At 42.7% G+C, this 13623-nt stretch overlaps 1 protein-coding gene across 1 annotated transcript in view; it reads right to left on the reverse strand.

Annotated features, from left to right (window-relative positions):
* LOC138811456 (uncharacterized) overlaps positions 1-13623 on the reverse strand; it is a 69635-nt gene that overhangs the window by 55139 nt on the left and 873 nt on the right. The gene's annotated exons all lie outside the window — the stretch shown is intronic.

A 13623-nucleotide genomic window follows, 5' to 3' on the forward strand; every position in this document is an offset into this window, starting at 1 on the left:
AATAAAAATGGGAGAGCCATTCGTTTTCTGAGGATGACTATTTATGAGGCCAATTTCATTTTCAAGTGATAATGAGTCCACACAGCAGCCTACATACAGCCTAGAGTCCAGAAGAGAGGGAAAGCACCCAACCCGAACTTTGTGGAAGCTCCACAGACACCTGTGGCGCTTAATGAGAGCAATAATCAGAGCGATCATCCAAATCATGATCAAGATAAAGTGTGGCAGAGGGGAGGAGAGACATGTAGGTGGAAAGGAATAGCACTTAAGTTTCTTTTTATTTCCTCAAGAAAAACTTCTGCCTGGAATAGATTAATTCCATCTACATATTAATGTGAATTACTAATTAATGACTTGAAAATGCTTTCAACACAAAATGCTAAGCAAATGCTTAAAAATAACGAGTCTCTGGATATGTCTCCAAAAGAAATATGCTAGCTTCCTTAATTTTCTCTCCCTTTTGTAACATTTAAAATGTTATGGTTTGAAGGAAATGGAAGGGAACTATGGAAATTCACTGAAAGCACAAAATCAGGAAATTAGAAAGCCTTGTCAGGTAACTAACTTCCTTGGAGCCCCTATGAACACTCTCACTGCACATTCCCTGGTGCACAAAGTGCTGTTGCACACATCTGAACTGCAGTTCATTCTTGGGATGCTTAAGCACAGATCATGTCTTGCATGTCTTCATAGCCCTGCCACACAACACTGTACCAGGTGCACAGCAAACAGCCAATAATGTGTTACATCACCAGGCCTTCTCAAAAGAGATGGGCATGCCTAGCTACTCAGGAAGCTGAGATCTAATGATAGAAGTTCAAATCCAGGGCTGGATTATACTCAATGGTGAAAAACTAAAGCCATTTCCTCTTAACTCAGGAACAAGACAAGGATGCCCACTCTCTCCACTTCTCTTCAATCTAGTATTAGAATGCCTAGCTACAGCAATAAGACAAGATGCAGACATAAAGGGGATCCAAATAGGGAAAGAAGAAATAAAACTCTCCCTCTTTGCAGATGACATGATCTTGTATTTAAAGAATCCCATAGACTCCACTCCCAAATTACTCAAGCTGATTCAACACTTGGCAAAGTAGCAGGTTATAAAATTAACCCCCAAAAATCAATGGCCTTTCTATATGCCAACAATGAGAAAAGTGTGGCTGAAATTAGGAAAGCAACTCCATTTGTAATAGCCCCACAAAAAATAAAATACCTAGGAATTAACTTAACCAAAGAAGTGAAGGACCTCTATGATGAAAACTTTAAAATCTTGAAAAAGGAAATCAACACAGAACTTAAAAAATGGCAAAACCTCCCATGCTCCTGGATTGGCAAGATTAACATCGTGAAAATGGCAATACTTCCCAAGGCTATCTACAAATTCAATGCGATACCTATCAAAATTCCACCCTCATTCTTCAAGGAAATAGAGGAGGCAATCCAAAAATTCATATGGAACAATAAAAGACCCCGAATAGCAAAAACGCTCCTCAACGGAAAGAACACTGCTGGAGGAATATCAATACCAAATTTCAAACTCTACTATAAAGCCATAGTAATCAAAACAGCTTGGTATTGGCATAAGAACAGACCTCAGGACCAATGGAATAGAATTGAAAACCCAGAAATGAACCTACAGACCTATAGCCATCTAATCTTCGATAAGGAAGCTAAAACAATAGAATGGAAGAAAGACAGCCTCTTCAGTAAATGGTGCTGGCAAAATTGGTTAACTACATGTAGAAAACTAAAGCTAGATCCTTATATATCACCCTGTACCAGAATCAACTCCAAATGGATCAAAGACGTTGAACTCAAAGCAGACACTCTGAAAACATTACAGGATGGAATAGGAGAAACCCTAGGTCTCCTTGGCTCAGGTCGAAATTTTCTGAATAGAGACCCGGAAGCACAACAAATCAAAGAAAGGTTGGACAAATGGGATTGCATAAGATTGCAGAGCTTCTGCAGGGCAAATGACATAGCTGGCAAGATCAATAGAAAGCCCACCGATTGGGAGAAGATCTTTACTAGCCATACAACGGACAAGGGTCTCATATCTAAAATATACTTGGAACTCAAAAAATTAAACCACCCAACAACAAATCCTCAAAGAATCAACTGCCCAATAAATAAGTGGGCGAAAGACTTAAAGAGAAGCTTCTCTGAAGAAGAAACAAGGATGGCCAATAGACACATGAAGAAATGTTCAACATCCCTAGCCATAAAAGAAATGCAAATCAAAACAACATTGAGATATCACCTCACTCCAGTTAGAACAGCAAAAATCAAGAACTCTAACAACAACAGATGCTGGAGGGGATGTGGACAGAAAGGAACCTTACTTCATTGTTGGTGGGAATGTAAACTTGTTCAACCACTTTGGAAAGCAGTATGGAGGTTCCTCAGAAGACTTCACATAGATCTCCCCTATGATCCAGCAATCCCACTTTTGGGCATTTACCCAAATGTTTACAAACAAGACCACACTAAAGCTACCAGCACAACTATGTTTATTGCAGCATTATTTACCGTAGCTAAGATATGGAACCAACCCAGATGCCCCTCAGTAGATGAATGGATCAAGAAAATGTGGTATATATACACAATGGAATTCTATGCCTCCATCAGAAAGAATGACATTTCCCCATTTGTTAGGAAATGGAAAGGTTTGGAAAAAATTATATTAAGTGAAGTAAGCCAGGCCCAAAGAAGCATAGGTCCCATGGTTTCCCTTGTTTGCAATATCTAGTATAGGTATGAGTCAAGCGGAAAAGGTCAGATAATGTGATGTTAGGAAAATGAACCCTTAAATATGTATTTTAATGTTTTCGTTTCTTTCAAAAAAAAAAATCCAGGGCTGGGAAGGTGGCTCAGTGGTAGAACGCTTGCCTTGCATGCCTGAGGCCCTGGATTCGATTCCTCAGCACCACATAAGCAAAAAGAAAAAAGTCGGAAGTGGCACTGTGGCTCAAGTAGTAGAGTGCTAGCCTTGAGCTGAAGAGCTGAGGGACAGCACCCAGGCCCAGAGTTCAGTCCCCACAACCGGACCCCAAAAAAACAAAACAAAAAAAAAATCTAAAAACAGAAAAGAAATTCAAATCCAGCACAAACAGAAACATCAATGAGGCCCTTATCTCTAATGAATCAGCAAAACCCCAAATTGGAGGTATAGCTTAAGTAGTACAGCACCAGCCTTGAATGAAAAAGCTAAGGGACAGCACCCAGGCACTGAGTTCAAGCTCTAGTACTGGCACAGAAAGAGACAAATGGAGGATGGGTGGAGTAAAGTTTTAAAAAGAAAGAAAAAAAGAGATTCTTGACATTGGAGAACTATGAAGGTCCATGGACTAGGTGATCAAGGTCAAATTGACCATAAAAATACATCAACTTTGTGCTAAGAATGGCATATACTTCTCTAGTTTTCTTCTCCCAAACCCATGTACTTCCATCTAAAATAAAAAACACACAAGATGAATCTCAATGGATTCTAAGGCATGTCTGACTAGGGCTACTCAAAACCATCCAAGCTGCCCCCAAATAAGGGCAGTGTCAGAAGCTGTCACAGCCAAGAGGAGCCCCAGGTGCCCTAGCAACTCAATGTGAAGAGGTTTCCTGGAAGGATTTCACAGAAGTAGAAACAAGCCTGAGAAGACCAGAGCCCAGCTAAAGGCTCACAGACAGAGCAGGAACCACAACCTTCCCTCAAATCCTCTTGATGAAGATATTCTCACTGACAAGGCCTATGTAAATTTGTCATTGAATGCAAATCCTCCTTCTCTTGAACACAAGTCCTGTATAATTTGGCACTGAACCACCTCATGGACCACAGAGCACCATGTAGCAAGAGTCAAAACTGAGGCCCAAAGCGGGAACCAGTGGCTTTCCAATTTCTAGTTTAACATCTGGTGCTCTAGTGAGGTTGATGCTTCCACACTGGCCAGATCCAAAACTCTCCTTGCTATCCTGGACACACCAAGAACCAGTTTAGGACTCTTGAATAAATTTCTGTCAAATCCCAGCTTCTGGTCTTTGCTAGCATTGTGGCTGGTGTGGTGCAAGGACATATGTGTAGAAAGTGGTTTGGTATTTAGCTACATGTCCTTTTGCCATGGGTCACTATGCCAGGGCTACACAGAAAGTCCATCCCTCCCTGGCAGGGTAAAGATCCAGACATAAACAAACAGCTTCCAAGGGGCTCGGAAGGTGGCTCATATATATATATATATATATATATATATATATATATATATATGTGTGTGTGTGTGTGTGTGTGTGTGTGTGTGTGTATGTATGTATGTATGTATATATATATATGTGTGTGTATGTATGTATGTATATGTATATGTATATGTGTACGTATATGTATATTTATATGTGTATGTATATGTATATGTATATGTTTCTATGTATATATGCTTAATGGCCAGATGCTAGCGGTTCATACCTGTAATCCTAGCTACTCAGGAGACTAAGATCTGAGAATTACAGTTCATAGCCAACCCAGGCAGGAAAATCTATGAGACTCTTATGTCTAACTAGAAAGAAATGTAGAAAATGGAGGTGCAGCTTTAGTGGTAGAGCACCAGCCCTGCATGAAAAAAGGTAAGTTTACCATTCTTGTACACATGAAAACATTCAGGTCCCAGGCCACTCAGCTATAGAAGGACAACTGGGAGTTGTGAATACAAGCTAACTTTAGAACTCAGGGCTTGGCTCTCACCCTGCTACACTCCCAGTCAAAGCAGACTAAAGAAAGATGGAGGACCCCAATAAAACCATCCCTATGGCCATGTATTGTGGCACTCAGGAAGCAGAGGCAAGAAAAATACTAAGAGTATGAAGCAAACATGGGCTAGATAGATGGATCCTGTCTTAGAAAAACAATCCTTGTGAACAGGAGAAGCCTAAGGACTATGGGAACCTGTCATTATTAGCTCAATGAACAAAAGGATAAACTTTTAGAAAGTAACCAAGATCCCTATATGAAACTGTGGACACAGAGGCCTCGCTTTGCCATAAACTGTCTTTCTGGCCTTCATTCCTTTATCATTTAAATGGCCCAAATACCACCTTCTGGTTGTTAAGACAACTTTGGTGAGATCACTTATGTGAAAAGTTCTTTGAAAATCTCAAAATGCTGTATAAATTGTGTTATTAATTAGAATCCCTAAAAATTGTCTGAGTCAAGTTGCTAAAATTCATTCTCTCAAGTCCCCTTTACAGGGGTAGAAAAGAGGTGAAAAGAGATGAAAATAACTTGCCTAAAGTTCTAACACTGAGAAGGAATGTTATATACACGGCAGGAAGTCTGGAGTGCCATTTGCTCTTCCTGCTTTCCAGTCCATCCCATTCACCACTGTATACTTGCCACAGCACCTGACAGCTGTCCCAAGGAAAGCCAGGTGGGAAGAGGTATGGGTCAAAAACCGAAAAAGCCCCACCCTATCCTTTCATCCTACGATAGTCCTCGGGCTTAAACACAGGGGCCTGCCTGGGCACTGGCCCTGAGCTTTTGTGATCGAGGATAGTGCTCTATTACTTAAGCCACAGCTCCACATCTGGCTTTTTTGGTGGTTCATTGGAGATAAGAGTCTCCCAGATTTTGAACCACGATCCTCAGATCTCAGCCTCCTGAGTAACTAGGATTACAAGCATGAGTCACTAGCTTCTGGCTCTGACAAGCCCAATTTTAGCTGTACTCTGCTGGTATGGGAGACAGGGAAAGCTCTACTTTACAGGCCAGGAAACAGAGGGTCCAGGGAGGTTAAATGTCTGGCCTCCTGAACTCAGTCAAACACAGCAACGAAACAAGCCAGGCACCCGTGGCTCATGCCAGTAATCCTGAAAGATTGAAATTGGGGCTATGTCCATTTTACAACTTACTAACTGCTAATTCTGCTTCTGTAAACCTGCTTGCGCTAACACTGACTCTTCCCTTCCCAGAAATAAGTTAAAAAGTTACAAAGTTCAGATGCAGGCCCAGGGACAAGGTCTGCAAACATAGATAAAGAACAAAAGAGTATGTTCTCCTGAATTCCTGTGTAAAAACTCATGGCAGGGGGCTCAAGACAAGGACCATCTGGCCAGCCCAGCAAACTAGGTCAAATGTCAACCAATCGCGAGCCTGGAACTATGTGGACTCCCCTCCAGAGAAGCCTCCCCCTAGGGAACCAACTAGTTTTCAAGAAGTGTCACAAAAATTCCCGTGCAGTTGATTTTTAAGCTGAACCAATCCTGGGGAGCCTGGGGTCTTATGCTAATCCTGTGGTTTTTGTCTTTAAAAGTGTCTGTAACCACTGCTCAGGCTTCCAGTCTGCCTTGGACAGAGAGCCCGTTTGCGCAAATGCCTAATAAACTCTTCTTGCTTGTTGCATCTGCTGGTTTGGAGTCTTGGTTCTTGGGGTGCCCTCCCATTGAAGAAAGCATCCCAGTGAGTCTGGGGTCTTTCAATCCTAGCTACTCAGGAGGCTGATATCTGAGGATCAGGGTTCAAAGCCAGCCTGGGCAGGAAAGTCTGTGAGACTCTTATCTCCAATTAACCACCAGAAAACAGGAAGTGGGCTGTGGGTCAATTGATAGAGCAATAGCCTTCAGCTAAAGAGCTGAGGGACAGCGCCCAGGCCCAGAGTTCAAGTTCCACCACTGACCAAAAATCAAAACAAAAAAAGAAGTGATGAGCTAAATGAATAGACATATAAATTATATATCCTCCTCATTATGATTCTTACTAGTAGTATTTTATGTTGTGTCTTCCATCATCTAAGAAAGCTGAGGAAAATTCTGCATTCACAGCTACAACTTCTCAAAAACCCAAGAAAAAGAAGAAAAACTGGGGCTGCTTTTTGTTTGGCCCTTCCTTCTCCTATCTCTATTCAGCAGAGGGCAGCAAACAGGAAGTATGGAAAGATCAAAGAGTGAGAAAGAGAGCCACATGGAGAAAGAGCTACACATTGATAAATACACACCCACCCACACACAGCAAGCAGAATTGTTTAGCTTCCTCTAGCTTTCAAAGTATGAACATTCCACCTCCTCCAGCTAGGAAGGGCGGGGGATGGGGGAGGGAGGGGATGTTGGAAGTTGAAGAGACAGAAGCTCTTTTTCAGCTCAAGAGATTTTCAGTGAGCATGCATATGAGAGAGCGGCAACTCTCAAAGCAGGGAGAGGAAGGCAGCCACAGAACTGACAAGATAATTCTCAATGAAGACAGCTTTCAACTACTCATCTTGAGGCAACAAGGCTGGCAATCCTAACACCCAAGCTCTGCCCAGTGAGAAACTGAGGCCATGCCATTGGCATCTCAGCCCAGGGGTGTCAGAGAGTGCTGATCTACAGGATGCAGGGTCAGTGCTCCACAAGGACAGGGCTAGAGTGGCAAAGGGGTGGCCTTTTGAGGGTCAAGTCTAGTCCCCACGATATTGGCAGGGATCCGGCATGGACATCTGTCAGCCTCTTCTCAACTATCTTTCCCACCCCCACAACCAGGAGTAGCCAGCCTCTCTGTGTAAATGCTCTTTCCATATGACCGGGGTGGCCCAAACCCATCCCTAGCTCTAAGGTAGGATAAGTCACCCAGCACAGCCCATCTTCCTGACTAGTGTGATTGTGAATGAATCCTATCATAATAAACACATCAGATCCAAAGTGGACCAATAAGATTAAAACAGATCATGCTAAGATAATAGGAAAAGACATTTCTTGTCTTTTCTACAGAGGCCACAGATACAGATTTTCTCCTATAGGTTCTGCATATGGATATAATATCAGAAAGCGTTATCATATTTTACCACCAAGGTGAGAAGGGATGAGAGGAGGACAGAGTGCTCAGTCTAAGATAAAGGCAGAACCAAGAGAACTCAGAGAGAAAAAGCCCATGCCCTGACAGTCCCACAAACCTCCAGATCATACCATACCTGAAGCCAACTAGAGCTAGTGGGTCTTCTTAATCATTTAAGCCTGACTGGCTCAATTTATTACTTGCATCTGATAGTGAACTGGCCCTACTTTCTATGCATAGCAGCGACAGTGCCACATGGCACGTGTGATTTACTTTCTCTACTTTCCTATTGAAGTCCTTCAGGTTATTATACTTTCCCTTACTTTAAAAGTAAATCCAAGCATGGTGATTCAGGCATGTAATCCTAGCTACGGAGGAGGTAAAGAGTGAAGGATCAGAGTCAGCCTTAGTCAAAAAACCAAAACAAGAAGTTTGAGAGACTTCATATCAACCAATAACTTGAAGCAGTGGGGCATGCTTGATATCTCAGCTATGGGAGAAGCACAATCGCATATGTTTATCTTTCCCAGTGACAAAAGGAAGCAACAAAATCACATTGCAGGCATAAAATGAGATCCTACCTTGAGAATAACCAATCCAAAATAAGGCTAGAGGCATGGAGTAAGTGCTAAGCTCCTACTTAGCAAGGGCAAAGCCCCAAGTTTAATCCTCAATATAACCAAATTAAAAAAAAATTATAAGCCAAGTGCATATAATTCTAGCAACTCAGGTGACTGAGAGCAGGAGGACACAGTTTAAGGCTAGCAAGGAAGCTGGGCGCCAGTGGCTCACGTTTGTAATCCTAGCTACTCAGGAGGCTGAGATCTGAGGATCACAGTTCAAAACCAGCCCAGGCAGGAAAGTCCGTGAAACTTATTTCCAATAAACCACCAGAAAAACGGAAGTGGCACTGTAGCTCAAGTGGTAGAGTGTTAGCCTTGACCTGAAGAGCTGAGGGACAGCACTCAGGCCCAGAGTTCAAGCCCCACGACCGACAAAAAAAAAAAAAAAAAAAAAAGAAAAGAAAAGAAAAGAAAAGAAAAGAAAAGAAAAGAAAAGAAAAGAAAAGAAAAGAAAAAAGGCTAGCAAGGGCAGAAACATTCACGAACCCTCATCTTAAAAATTAACCAGCAAACCAGCACAAGTATATTTATTGCAGCATTATTTACAAAGCTAAAATATGAAACCAACCCAGATGCCCCTCAGTAGATGAATGGATCAACAAAATATGATATATAGAGAGGGGGGCAGAGAGAGAGAGAGAGAGAGAGAGAATGGAATTCTATGCCTCCATCAGAAAGAATGACATCACCCCATTTGTTAGGAAATGGAAAGACTTGGAAAATATTTTTTAAGTGAAGTAAGCCAGGCCCCAAGACACATAGGTCCTATGGTTTCCCTTATTTTAAATAACTAGTATATGTCTAGGACAAGCAGGAAAGGTGAAAAGCTATGTACATACGACCATATAAGATGATGTTAAGCAAAAGGACCACCAAGATAGGGACACAGTGATTTTTCCTTTCTTGCTATTGTTTTTAACGTATTTATAATGTACTATGTTTTTTTTGTTCTCCTCCCTGTTTTCACTGTATTTGATTCCAGTGCCCTGCATCTCATAAATACATTTTTGTAATTTGAGGAGGGAAAGGAAATAATAAAATGCTTAAATAAGGATACAGGTTGACCCATTGTAACAATGAGATGTAGAAGACACAACTTCGCTGGGAGGGGGAGTTGAGGGAGGTGGAGGGGGAGCTGAGGGAGGTGGGGAGGGAAGGGAAGGTAGGGGATAAACAAAGGAGGAGGTAACAATAATGTTCAATAGGAAATGTACTCATTACCTTACTCATGTACCTGTAATCCCTCTATACAATATTTGTACAATAAAATACATATAAAAATTACCAGAGGGGCTGGGAAGGTGGCTCAGTGGTAGAGCACTTGCCTTGTATGCCTGAGGTCCTGGGTTAGATTCCTGAGCACAACATAAGCAAAAATAAAAAAGCCAGAAGTGGAGCTGTGGCTCAAGTGGTAGAGCACTAGCCTTGAGCTGAAGAACTGAGGGGCAGCACCCAAGCTCAGAGTTCTGGCCTCACCACCGGATCCCCCCCCCCAAAAGAATAACCAGAATCCAGGAGCCAGTGGCTCACACCTGTAATTCTAGTACTCAGGAAGCTGCTATATGAGAATCGCCATTCAAAGCCAGCCTGGGCAGTAAAGTCCATGAAACTCTTATTTCCTATAAACCACCAGAAAACCACAAGTGGCTCTGTGACTCAAGTGGTAGAGCACTCGCCTTAAGTTAAAGAGCTGAGGGACAGCGCCCAAGCCCAGAGTTCAAGCCCCACGACCGACCAAAAAATAAAAAATAAAAAAACAGAGAGAAAGAGGGGGGGGGGAGAGACTCTGCAAGCTGGACGTGTGGATGAAGTGGTAGAGCCTGGCCAAGCAAGCAAATGAGCAAATGCATGGCACTGAATTCAAACCTCAGTACCACCAAAAATAATATAAAGTAAAGAGGCTGGAAAGAAAATTTACAAAAATGGATCTGCAAAAAAGTCAGGTATCACTAGCTACTCAGGAGGCTAAGATCTATTGATCATGCATGGTTCAAAGGCAGCCCATGTAACAAGACCATGAAACTCTGGTGTCCAATTAAGTACTAAAATTGGGAGGGAACCTACTGGGAACCAGAGATGTGGCTCATATGGTACAGCACTGGCGTTGAGCAAAATCAGCTCAGGGACAGCACCCAAGCCCTGAGTACAAGCTCCAGGACTGACATATGTGTGGGCACATACCCACACAGACACACTCACACACACACACACACAAACACACAAAAGGTAGGGTTGTGTGTGTGTGTGTTTGTGTGTGTGTTTGTGTGTGTGTGTTGTGTGGGGAGGTTCCAGCAACACATGGTGTAATTAAGTACTGGCTACCAAAACTGCAGCATGAAAATTTGACTCACGAGGGAAAGTCTTTGCAGCAGAACACAGATGACTTGAAGAGCATTGCGTTCATGTCTGCATTCCTCCTGTGAGAACTCGAGTAAGTGATGTCCGTTTTTCTGCCTGTTTCCATAATGGACTAGTGACTTCTCAAGCACCTCCCTCCCACTTTAACACTCACTCAGCAAAAATCCATTTTTCCAAGTGCTACAACATGTGCTGTGTACTTAAAAAACACACTATGTCAAGATATCTTCACCTACTGAGGCCACGATGCATTTCTTGGCCACAGGAACTACAAGAGACTACATCCTTTCCCCATTGAAGTGTACATGCTACAAAGGTTACAAAAGCTACCTCCATTCCCCATGCCATTGTGGTTGTTGGAGAAGCAAAAGTCTCATTCAAGTCTTTCTCTTTCTGACTATGATCCAAGTACAAGATGCAGAAGGTCAGGTATACGCAAAATACAAAAGACATGCACACAACTGGGTCATACAGCTCAAACGTCATTAGAAGCAATTAACTGGTATAGGACATATTTCCAGTTAACCAAGTTCACTTCGAGGTATTTCTTTACATGGCTGGCTTTCCTACTTGGTTTGCAGCTTTCTAAGAAGCCAGCTGTCTGACCACTTGAATTCAGAAACCCTAGAAGCATTATGTGTCCTTTATAAATCAGATGTCTTGCCCAGTTCCAGAGATACACTGAGGATGAACTGGGTGGCGGTTCTGTGACTTACATTCTAACAGATGACAGCTAAATGCTCTTTTAATCTTCAGTGGAGGAATCAAAGAGTTGAGGACTATTCAAATAGTGGGCATGTTGCCCTCAGATAAACTTCTCTCAAATCCACAAGGAACCTAATTTTCTTTAGGACAAAAGTCCTGTCAAGACTTCCTTCCAGAGCCTCTGTGGTTAATTCTGCCAGGAAGATCAATGAGGAGGTACTGTTGGAAAGTTCTCAACAATTACCAGAGTGACAGACTGATCTTAGAACCAACTGTCAATGCTTCATAATGGTGCAGAGTGCTCCAGATAGCAGATTTCCCAGACAGCAGCATGATGTGTTACATGCATGCTCAGGGATAGTGTGGAATGAGGACTGGAAGAAAGTCAGCCTCTTCCTTCGAGGCCAGCTGCCATTCAAACAAGGATCTAACTGGGAAGGCCAAGCCCAGGGCTCTGCCTCTACAAAGAGAATAGAACACGAAAGGGCTGTGTGGAAATTTGGCAGGATCTTCCTGAAAGGCAGCAGCTGAATGCTGCATCCTATAGCACCTAGAAAAGCCTATCATTGCAAAAGAGCTGTTTGCTGCACCCAGGAAGGAGAAATTTTCTGTAAAGGAAGAACAACCAGTTGACAAGACTTGAAACACCCATCCCATTCACCACTTCGTCCTCCTCCTCTTTATGCTATTCCAGAGAAAAAGAAATTAAACAAGAATTAAAACTGCCCCATGAGCTATCCACACACTGCAGGTCAGAGTTCCAAGGAACATCCATCCAGCTGTTGCTCTCCACTCTTTCTGCTCCAAAGTCTGCTTTATTCAATCAAGACCTTCTTGTACATGTGAGTAATTTTCTTTGAAAGCTCAGGCCAAACTGGCAGTTAACCTTGGCCTCCTCTCTACACATCTAGGTCTATAGGAAATGAAAATCAGAACTTCTTTGGCACCTGCCTTAACTGAAATATGACAACTTTCTTTAGGCAAAGGCAGCCTGTCAAGAGCTCTTTTAGACCTGGTCACAGCTATTCCACAGGAGACGTGCACTTGGGCAGGACACACCCCCTTTGCCTGGGGCTTTGCCACTATAGAACCCCTGAATCTAGGGAGGCTGTCAAAGACAAAAGCCCAGGAAAAAGCAGTAGCTCTGTGTGCACTTACTAATCACATCACAGAATGCTGGCAACCGAACCAAAAGATGGAGTTGGTGGATGATAAGCACATACAGAAAGTTAATGACAAAGCCTAACACAGCTCTGGCCTCTTCACCCTGATACTGGTACAGGATAGGAATTGAAGGAGATTTCAAGAAAGAAAAACATACAAGACACAGAATTTAACGGGGAAAAGGCTAGGCTGGCTATCAGGGTTTGAACTCAGGGTTTAGGAAAGGCCATTGCTAACTTTCCTCAGTTTCTGAACAGTTAAGATGTACCGTAAAGATCAAGCCAACTCCTCTTGGATGGTTTGCAACAATTAACTAGAGCAATTGTTAAGCTCCAATTGATCCACCTTGTGGCAAAGAACTGTCTGTGCTCAAGATACCAGAATGGCCAGGCAGCAGCCTGACACTGAGGAGAAAGGAAAACCCATCAACCTCAAAAAGTCAGCCTCTTCCCTTGAGGGCAGCCAACAGTCAATTCTGACCCTGATATGAACATTACCCACTTCCCATGGACCACAAAAATCCCCTAAGCATATCTGAAATGTCCCAATATACAAAGCAATTCAAGCATGCATAGATTTGCCAGGAGATGAGAGAGGTAGAGTGATGTGATTGAGCAGGAAAATGTTAATCCAAGCCAGGAGCTGGAAACTCACACCTGTAATCCTAGCTACTCAGGAGGCTGAGATCTAAGAATCCTGGTTTTAAGCCAGCCCACCCAGGAAAGTCTGTAAGACTTTTATCTCTAATGAACCACCAACAAGGCAGAAGTCGAGCTGTGGATTAGGTGGTAGAGTACCAGCCATGAGTGAAAAACAAGTAAAGGACAGCACCCAGGGCCTGAATTCAAGAGCCATGATCTGAGCATGCACACACATGCACATGAAGAAAAATGCCAATTTAGTCCATATGCATGTACACACACGTGAGACATGAGTGAGTTTCAAAGAGGCAAAAACAATTATTATCACAGTTTGGGCTACAAGATATAT

The sequence above is a fragment of the Dipodomys merriami genome, unplaced genomic scaffold (assembly GCF_024711535.1).
Source record: "Dipodomys merriami isolate MVZ:Mamm:240054 unplaced genomic scaffold, mDipMer1.0.p SCAF_53, whole genome shotgun sequence".
Taxonomy (NCBI): Eukaryota; Metazoa; Chordata; class Mammalia; order Rodentia; family Heteromyidae; genus Dipodomys; species Dipodomys merriami.